The following is an 11252-nucleotide window of genomic DNA, read 5'->3' as shown; positions in this document are numbered from 1 at the left end:
TGTCTGTAGAAAATGCAACTGGACATTCGTAGCGCTAAGTGGGTAATAGTGGAAAAAAGAATATGTTCAAATATAAACTACACAGAAGCATTGTATGAAACTTCTTTCTGTTCTGTGCATTCAACTAACAGAGTTGAACCTTACATTTGATTGAGCCTTTCTGAAACACTCTTTCTGTAGAAACTGCAATTGGACATTCTGAGCGCTAAGAGGCCTATACTGGGAAAAATAATATCTTCAAATAAAAACTACACAGAAGCATTGTGTGAAACTTATTTCTGATATGTTCATTAAGCTAACAGAGTTAAACCATACTTTTGATTGCGCAGTTCTGAACACTCTTTCTGTAGAAAATGCAAGTGGACATTCGGAGCGCTAAGAGGGTAATAGTGGAAAAAGGAATATATTCAAATATAAACTACACAGTAGCATTCTGTGAAAATTCTTTCTGTTCTGTGCATTCAACTAACAGAGTTGAACCTTACTTTTGATTGAGCCGTTCTGAAACACTCTTTCTGTAGAAACTGCAATTGGACATGCTAAGCGCTAAGAGGCCTACATTGGGAAAAAGAATATCTTCAAATAAAAACTACACAGATGCATTCTGTGAAACTTATTTCTGATCTGTAAATTCAGTTAACAGAGATAAAACATATTTTTGATTGAGCAGTTATGAAACACTCTTTTTGTAGAAAATGCAAGTGGAGATTCGGAGCGCTAAGAGGGTAATAGTGGAAAAAGGAATGTCTTCAAATATAAACTACACAGAATCATTCGGTGAAACTTCTTTCTGATCTGTGCATTCAGCTAACAGAGTTAAACCATACTTTTGATTGAGCAGATCTGAACACTCTTTCTGTAGAAAATGCAACTGGACATTTGGAGCGCTAAGAGCGTAGTAGTGGAAAAAGGAATATATTCAAATATAAACTACACAGAAGCATTCTGTGAAACTTCTTTCTGATCTGAGCATTCAGCTAACAGAGTTAAACCATACTTTTGATTGAGCAGTTTTGAAACACTCTGTCTGTAGAAAATGCAACTGGACATTCGTAGCGCTAAGTGGGTAATAGTGGAAAAAAGAATATGTTCAAATATAAACTACACAGAAGCATTGTATGAAACTTCTTTCTGTTCTGTGCATTCAACTAACAGAGTTGAACCTTACTTTTGATTGAGCCTTTCTGAAACACTCTTTCTGTAGAAACTGCAATTGGGCATTCTGAGCGCTAAGAGGCCTATATTGGGAAAAAGAATGTCTACAAATAAAAACTACACAGAAGAATTGTGTGAAACTACTTTCTGTTCTGATTGTTCAACTAAAAGAGTTGAACCTTAGTTTTGATTGAGCCGTTCTGAAACAGTCTTTCTGTAGAAAATGCAAGTGGAGATTCGGAGCGCTAAGAAGGTAATAGTGGAAAAAGGAATGTCTCCAAATATAAACTACACAGAATCATTCTGTGAAACTTCTTTCTGATCTGTGCATTCAGCTAACAGAGTTAAACCATACTTTTGATTGAGCAGATCTGAACTCTCTTTCTGTAGAAAATGCAACTGGACATTTGGAGCGCTAAGAGAGTAGTAGTGGAAAAAGGAATATATTGAAATATAAACTACACAGAAGCATTCTGTGAAACTTCTTTCTGATCTGAGCATTCAGCTTACAGAGTTAAACCATACTTTTGATTGAGCTGTTTTGAAACACTCTGTCTGTAGAAAATGCAACTGGACATTCGTAGCGCTAAGTTGGTAATAGGGGAAAAAAGAATATGTTCAAATATAAACTACACAGAAGCATTGTATGAAACTTCTTTCTGTTCTGTGCATTCAACTAACAGAGTTGAACCTTACTTTTGACTGAGCCTTTCTGAAACACTCTTTCTGAAGAAACTGCAATTGGACATTCTGAGCGCTAAGAGGCCTATATTGGGAAAAATAATATCTTCAAATAAAAACTACACAGAAGCATTGTGTGAAACTTATTTCTGATATGTTCATTAAGCTAACAGAGTTAAACCATACTTTTGATTGCGCAGTTCTGAACACTCTTTCTGTAGAAAATGCAAGTGGACATTCGGAGCGCTAAGAGGGTAATAGTGGAAAAAGGAATATATTCAAATATAAACTACACAGTAGCATTCTGTGAAAATACTTTCTGTTCTGTGCATTCAACTAACAGAGTTGAACCTTACTTTTGATTGAGCCGTTCTGAAACACTCTTTCTGTAGAAACTGCAATTGGACATGCTAAGCGCTAAGAGGCCTACATTGGGAAAAAGAATATCTTCAAATAAAAACTACACAGATGCATTCTGTGAAACTTAATTCTGATCTGTAAATTCAGTTAACAGAGATAAAACATATTTTTGATTGAGCAGTTATGAAACACTCTTTTTGTAGAAAATGCAAGTGGAGATTCGGAGCGCTAAGAGGGTAATAGTGGAAAAAGGAATGTCTTCAAATATAAACTACACAGAATCATTCGGTGAAACTTCTTTCTGATCTGTGCATTCAGCTAACAGAGTTAAACCATACTTTTGATTGAGCAGATCTGAACACTCTTTCTGTTGAAAATGCAACTGGACATTTGGAGCGCTAAGAGCGTAGTAGTGGAAAAAGGAATATATTCAAATATAAACTACACAGAAGCTTTCTGTGAAACTTCTTTCTGATCTGAGCATTCAACTAACAGAGTTAAACCATACTTTTGATTGAGCAGTTTTGAAACACTCTGTCTGTAGAAAATGCAACTGGACATTCGTAGCGCTAAGTGGGTAATAGTGGAAAAAAGAATATGTTCAAATATAAACTACACAGAAGCATTGTATAAAACTCCTTTCTGTTCTGTGCATTCAACTAACAGAGTTGAACCTTACTTTTGATTGAGCCGTTCTGAAACACTCTTTCTGTAGAAACTGCAATTGGACATTCTGAGCGCTAAGAGGCCTATATTGGGAAAAATAATGTCTACAAATAAAAACTACACAGAAGAATTGTGTGAAACTAATTTCTGTTCTGATTGTTCAACTAAAAAAGTTGAACCTTAGTTTTGATTGAGCCGTTCTGAAACACTCTTTCTGTAGAAAATGCAAGTGGAGATTCGGAGCGCTAAGAAGGTAATAGTGGAAAAAGGAATGTCTCCAAATATAAACTACACAGAATCATTCTGTGAAACTTCTTTCTGATCTGTGCATTCAGCTAACAGAGTTAAACCATACTTTTGATTGAACAGATCTGAACACTCTTTCTGTAGAAAATGCAACTGGACATTTGGAGCGCTAAGAGAGTAGTAGTGGAAAAAGGAATATATTCAAATATAAACTACACAGAAGCATTCTGTGAAACTTCTTTCTGATCTGAGCATTCAGCTAACAGAGTTAAACCATACTTTTGATTGAGCAGTTTTGAAACACTCTGTCTGTAGAAAATGCAACTGGACATTCGTAGCGCTAAGTGGGTAATAGGGGAAAAAAGAATATGTTCAAATATAAACTACACAGAAGCATTGTATGAAACTACTTTCTGTTCTGTGCATTCAACTAACAGAGTTGAACCTTACTTTTGACTGAGCCTTTCTGAAACACTCTTTCTGTAGAAACTGCAATTGGACATTCTGAGCGCTAAGAGGCCTATATTGGGAAAAATAATATCTTCAAATAAAAACTACACAGAAGCATTGTTTGAAACTTATTTCTGATATGTTCATTAAGCTAACAGAGTTAAACCATACTTTTGATTGCGCAGTTCTGAACACTCTTTCTGTAGAAAATGCAAGTGGACATTCGGAGCGCTAAGAGGGTAATAGTGGAAAAAGTAATATATTCAAATAGAAACTACACAGTAGCATTCTGTGAAAACTCTTTCTGTTCTGTGCATTCAGCTAACAGAGTTGAACCTTACTTTTGATTGAGCCGTTCTGAAACACTCTTTCTGTAGAAACTGCAATTGGACATGCTAAGCGCTAAGAGGCCTACATTGGAAAAAAGAATATCTTCAAATAAAAACTACACAGATGCATTCTGTGAAACTTATTTCTGATCTGTAAATTCAGTTAGCAGAGATAAAACATATTTTTGATTGAGCAGTTATGAAACACTCTATTTGTAGAAAATGCAAGTGGAGATTCGGAGCGCTAAGAGGGTAATAGTGGAAAAAGGAATGTCTTCAAATATAAACTACACAGAATCATTCGGTGAAACTTCTTTCTGATCTGTGCATTCAGCTAACAGAGTTAAACCATACTTTTGATAGAGCAGATCTGAACACTCTTTCTGTAGAAAATTCAACTGGACATTTGGAGCGCTAAGAGCGTAGTAGTGGAAAATGGAATATATTCAAATATAAACTACACAGAAGCATTCTGTGAAACTTCTTTCTGATCTGAGCATTCAGCTAACAGAGTGAAACCATACTTTTGATTTAGCAGTTTTGAAACACTCTGTCTGTAGAAAATGCAACTGGACATTCGTAGCGCTAAGTGGGTAATAGTGGAAAAAAGAATATGTTCAAATATAAACTACACAGAAGCATTGTATGAAACTTCTTTCAGTTCTGTGCATTCAACTAACAGAGTTGAACCTTACTTTTGATTGAGCCGTTCTGAAACACTCTTTCTGTAGAAACTGCAATTGGACATTCTGAGCGCTAAGAGGCCTATATTGGGAAAAAGAATGTCTACAAATAAAAACTACACAGAAGAATTGTGTGAAACATCTTTCTGTTCTGTTTGTTCAACTAAAAGAGTTGAACCTTAGTTTTGATTGAGCCGTTCTGAAACACTCTTTCTGTAGAAAATGCAAGTGGAGATTCGGAGCGCTAAGAAGGTAATAGTGGAAAAAGGAATGTCTCCAAATATAAACTACACAGAATCATTCTGTGAAACTTCTTTCTGACCTTTGCATTCAGCTAACAGAGTTAAACCATACTTTTGATTGAGCAGATCTGAACACTCTTTCTGTAGAAAATGCAACTGGACATTTGGAGCGCTAAGAGAGTAGTAGTGGAAAAAGGAATATATTCAAATATAAACTACACAGAAGCATTCTGTGAAACTTCTTTCTGATCTGAGCATTCAGCTAACAGAGTTAAACCATACTTTTGATTGAGCAGTTTTGAAACACTCTGTCTGTAGAAAATGCAACTGGACATTCGTAGCGCTAAGTGGGTAATAGTGGAAAAAAGAATATTTTCAAATATAAACTACACAGAAGCATTGTATGAAACTTCTTTCTGTTCTGTGCATTCAACTAACAGAGTTGAACCTTACTTTTGATTGAGCCTTTCTGAAACACTCTTTCTGTAGAAACTGCAATTGGACATTCTGAGCGCTAAGAGGCCTCTATTGGGAAAAATAAAATCTTCAAATAAAAACTACACAGAAGCATTGTGTGAAACTTATTTCTGATATGTTCATTAAGCTAACAGAGTTAAACCATACTTTTGATTGCGCAGTTCTGAAAACTCTTTCTGTAGAAAATGCAAGTGGACATTCCGAGCGCTAAGAGGGTAATAGTGGAAAAAGGAATATATTCAAATATAAACTACACAGTTGCATTCTGTGAAAATTCTTTCTGTTCTGTGCATTCAACTAACAGAGTTGAACCTTACTTTTGATTGAGCCGTTCTGAAACACTCTTTCTGTAGAAACTGCAATTGGACATGCTAAGCGCTAAGAGGCCTACATTGGGAAAAAGAATATCGTCAAATAAAAACTACACAGATGCATTCTGTGAAACTTATTTCTGATCTGTAAATTCAGTTAACAGAGATAAAACATATTTTTGATTGAGCAGTTATGAAACACTCTTTTTGTAGAAAATGCAAGTGGAGATTCGGAGCGCTAAGAGGGTAATAGTGGAAAAAGGAATGTCTTCAAATATAAACTTCATAGAATCATTCGGTGAAACTTCTTTCTGATCTGTGCATTCAGCTAACAGAGTTAAACCATACTTTTGATTGAGCAGATCTGAACACTCTTTCTGTACAAAATGCAACTGGACATTTGGAGCGCTAAGAGCGTAGTAGTGGAAAAAGGAATATATTCAAATATAAACTACACAGAAGCATTCTGTGAAACTTCTTTCTGATCTGAGCATTCACCTAACAGAGTTAAACCATACTTTTGATTGAGCAGTTTTGAAACACTCTGTCTGTAGAAAATGCAACTGGACATTCGTAGCACTAAGTGGGTAATAGTGGAAAAAAGAATATGTTCAAATATAAACTACACAGAAGCATTGTATGAAACTTCTTTCTGTTCTGTGCATGCAACTAACAGAGTTGAACCTTACTTTTGATTGAGCCGTTCTGAAACACTCTTTCTGTAGAAACTGCAATTGGACATTCTGAGCGCTAAGAGGCCTATATTGGGAAAAATAATGTCTACAAATAAAAACTACACAGAAGAATTGTGTGAAACTAATTTCTGTTCTGATTGTTCAACTAAAAAAGTTGAACCTTAGTTTTGATTGAGCCGTTCTGAAACACTCTTTCTGTAGAAAATGCAAGTGGAGATTCGGAGCGCTAAGAAGGTAATAGTGGAAAAAGGAATGTCTCCAAATATAAACTACACAGAATCATTCTGTGAAACTTCTTTCTGATCTGTGCATTCAGCTAACAGAGTTAAACCATACTTTTGATTGAACAGATCTGAACACTCTTTCTGTAGAAAATGCAACTGGACATTTGGAGCGCTAAGAGAGTAGTAGTGGAAAAAGGAATATATTCAAATATAAACTACACAGAAGCATTCTGTGAAACTTCTTTCTGATCTGAGCATTCAGCTAACAGAGTTAAACCATACTTTTGATTGAGCAGTTTTGAAACACTCTGTCTGTAGAAAATGCAACTGGACATTCGTAGCGCTAAGTGGGTAATAGGGGAAAAAAGAATATGTTCAAATATAAACTACACAGAAGCATTGTATGAAACTTCTTTCTGTTCTGTGCATTCAACTAACAGAGTTGAACCTTACTTTTGACTGAGCCTTTCTGAAACACTCTTTCTGTAGAAACTGCAATTGGACATTCTGAGCGCTAAGAGGCCTATATTGGGAAAAATAATATCTTCAAATAAAAACTACACAGAAGCATTGTTTGAAACTTATTTCTGATATGTTCATTAAGCTAACAGAGTTAAACCATACTTTTGATTGCGCAGTTCTGAACACTCTTTCTGTAGAAAATGCAAGTGGACATTCGGAGCGCTAAGAGGGTAATAGTGGAAAAAGTAATATATTCAAATAGAAACTACACAGTAGCATTCTGTGAAAACTCTTTCTGTTCTGTGCATTCAGCTAACAGAGTTGAACCTTACTTTTGATTGAGCCGTTCTGAAACACTCTTTCTGTAGAAACTGCAATTGGACATGCTAAGCGCTAAGAGGCCTACATTGGAAAAAAGAATATCTTCAAATAAAAACTACACAGATGCATTCTGTGAAACTTATTTCTGATCTGTAAATTCAGTTAGCAGAGATAAAACATATTTTTGATTGAGCAGTTATGAAACACTCTATTTGTAGAAAATGCAAGTGGAGATTCGGAGCGCTAAGAGGGTAATAGTGGAAAAAGGAATGTCTTCAAATATAAACTACACAGAATCATTCGGTGAAACTTCTTTCTGATCTGTGCATTCAGCTAACAGAGTTAAACCATACTTTTGATAGAGCAGATCTGAACACTCTTTCTGTAGAAAATTCAACTGGACATTTGGAGCGCTAAGAGCGTAGTAGTGGAAAAAGGAATATATTCAAATATAAACTACACAGAAGCATTCTGTGAAACTTCTTTCTGATCTGAGCATTCAGCTAACAGAGTGAAACCATACTTTTGATTTAGCAGTTTTGAAACACTCTGTCTGTAGAAAATGCAACTGGACATTCGTAGCGCTAAGTGGGTAATAGTGGAAAAAAGAATATGTTCAAATATAAACTACACAGAAGCATTGTATGAAACTTCTTTCAGTTCTGTGCATTCAACTAACAGAGTTGAACATTACTTTTGATTGAGCCGTTCTGAAACACTCTTTCTGTAGAAACTGCAATTGGACATTCTGAGCGCTAAGAGGCCTATATTGGGAAAAAGAATGTCTACAAATAAAAACTACACAGAAGAATTGTGTGAAACATCTTTCTGTTCTGTTTGTTCAACTAAAAGAGTTGAACCTTAGTTTTGATTGAGCCGTTCTGAAACACTCTTTCTGTAGAAAATGCAAGTGGAGATTCGGAGCGCTAAGAAGGTAATAGTGGAAAAAGGAATGTCTCCAAATATAAACTACACAGAATCATTCTGTGAAACTTCTTTCTGACCTTTGCATTCAGCTAACAGAGTTAAACCATACTTTTGATTGAGCAGATCTGAACACTCTTTCTGTAGAAAATGCAACTGGACATTTGGAGCGCTAAGAGAGTAGTAGTGGAAAAAGGAATATATTCAAATATAAACTACACAGAAGCATTCTGTGAAACTTCTTTCTGATCTGAGCATTCAGCTAACAGAGTTAAACCATACTTTTGATTGAGCAGTTTTGAAACACTCTGTCTGTAGAAAATGCAACTGGACATTCGTAGCGCTAAGTGGGTAATAGTGGAAAAAAGAATATTTTCAAATATAAACTACACAGAAGCATTGTATGAAACTTCTTTCTGTTCTGTGCATTCAACTAACAGAGTTGAACCTTACTTTTGATTGAGCCTTTCTGAAACACTCTTTCTGTAGAAACTGCAATTGGACATTCTGAGCGCTAAGAGGCCTCTATTGGGAAAAATAAAATCTTCAAATAAAAACTACACAGAAGCATTGTGTGAAACTTATTTCTGATATGTTCATTAAGCTAACAGAGTTAAACCATACTTTTGATTGCGCAGTTCTGAAAACTCTTTCTGTAGAAAATGCAAGTGGACATTCCGAGCGCTAAGAGGGTAATAGTGGAAAAAGGAATATATTCAAATATAAACTACACAGTTGCATTCTGTGAAAATTCTTTCTGTTCTGTGCATTCAACTAACAGAGTTGAACCTTACTTTTGATTGAGCCGTTCTGAAACACTCTTTCTGTAGAAACTGCAATTGGACATGCTAAGCGCTAAGAGGCCTACATTGGGAAAAAGAATATCGTCAAATAAAAACTACACAGATGCATTCTGTGAAACTTATTTCTGATCTGTAAATTCAGTTAACAGAGATAAAACATATTTTTGATTGAGCAGTTATGAAACACTCTTTTTGTAGAAAATGCAAGTGGAGATTCGGAGCGCTAAGAGGGTAATAGTGTAAAAAGGAATGTCTTCATATATAAACTTCATAGAATCATTCGGTGAAACTTCTTTCTGATCTGTGCATTCAGCTAACAGAGTTAAACCATACTTTTGATTGAGCAGATCTGAACACTCTTTCTGTACAAAATGCAACTGGACATTTGGAGCGCTAAGAGCGTAGCAGTGGAAAAAGGAATATATTCAAATATAAACTACACAGAAGCATTCTGTGAAACTTCTTTCTGATCTGAGCATTCACCTAACAGAGTTAAACCATACTTTTGATTGAGCAGTTTTGAAACACTCTGTCTGTAGAAAATGCAACTGGACATTCGTAGCACTAAGTGGGTAATAGTGGAAAAAAGAATATGTTCAAATATAAACTACACAGAAGCATTGTATGAAACTTCTTTCTGTTCTGTGCATGCAACTAACAGAGTTGAACCTTACTTTTGATTAAGCCGTTCTGAAACACTCTTTCTGTAGAAACTGCAATTGGACATTCTGAGCGCTAAGAGGCCTATATTGGGAAAAATAATATCTACAAATAAAAACTACACAGAAGAATTGTGTGAAACTTCTTTCTGTTCTGTTTGTTCAACTAAAAGAGTTGAACCTTAGTTTTGATTGAGCCGTTCTGAAACACTCTTTCTGTAGAAAATGCAAGTGGATATTCGGAGCGCTAAGAGGGTAATAGTGGAAAAAGGAATGTCTCCAAATATAAACTACACAGAATCATTCTGAGAAACTTCTTTCTGATCTGTGCATTCAGCTAACAGAGTTAAAACATACTTTTGATTGAGCAGATCTGAACACTCTTTCTGTAGAAAATGCAACTGGACATTTGGAGCGCTAAGATAGTAGTAGTGGAAAAAGGAATATATTCAAATATAAACTACACAGAAGCATTCTGTGAAACTTCTTTCTGATCTGAGCATTCAGCTAACAGAGTTAAACCATACTTTTGATTGAGCTGTTTTGAAACACTCTGTCTGTAGAAAATGCAACTGGACATTTGTAGCGCTAAGTTGGTAATAGGGGAAAAAAGAATATTTTCAAATATAAACTACACAGAAGCATTGTATGAAACTTCTTTCTGTTCTGTGCATTCAACTAACAGAGTTGAACCTTACTTTTGACTGAGCCTTTCTGAAACACTCTTTCTGAAGAAACTGCAATTGGACATTCTGAGCGCTAAGAGGCCTATATTGGGAAAAATAATATCTTCCAATTAAAACTACACAGAAGCATTGTGTGAAACTTATTTCTGATATGTTCATTAAGCTAACAGAGTTAAACCATACTTTTGATTGTGCAGTTCTGAACACTCTTTCTGTAGAAAATGCAAGTGGACATTCGGAGCGCTAAGAGGGTAATAGTGGAAAAAGGAATATATTCAAATATAAACTACACAGTAGCATTCTGTGAAAATACTTTCTGTTCTGTGCATTCAACTAACAGAGTTGAACCTTACTTTTGATTGAGCCGTTCTGAAACACTCTTTCTGTAGAAACTGCAATTGGACATGCTAAGCGCTAAGAGGCCTACATTGGGAAAAAGAATATCTTCAAATAAAAACTACACAGATGCATTCTGTGAAACTTATTTCTGATCTGTAAATTCAGTTAACAGAGATAAAACATATTTTTGATTGAGCAGTTATGAAACACTCTTTTTGTAGAAAATGCAAGTGGAGATTCGGAGCGCTAAGAGGGTAATAGTGGAAAAAGGAATGTCTTCAAATATAAACTACACAGAATCATTCGGTGAAACTTCTTTCTGATCTGTGCATTCAGCTAACAGAGTTAAACCATACTTTTGATTGAGCAGATCTGAACACTCTTTCTGTTGAAAATGCAACTGGACATTTGGAGCGCTAAGAGCGTAGTAGTGGAAAAAGGAATATATTCAAATATGAACTACACAGAAGCTTTCTGTGAAACTTCTTTCTGATCTGAGCATTCAGCTAACAGAGTTAAACCATACTTTTGATTGAGCA

Source organism: Symphalangus syndactylus, chromosome 14 (genome assembly GCF_028878055.3).
Source record: "Symphalangus syndactylus isolate Jambi chromosome 14, NHGRI_mSymSyn1-v2.1_pri, whole genome shotgun sequence".
NCBI lineage: Eukaryota > Metazoa > Chordata > Mammalia > Primates > Hylobatidae > Symphalangus > Symphalangus syndactylus.
This window is presented reverse-complemented; position numbering follows the sequence as displayed.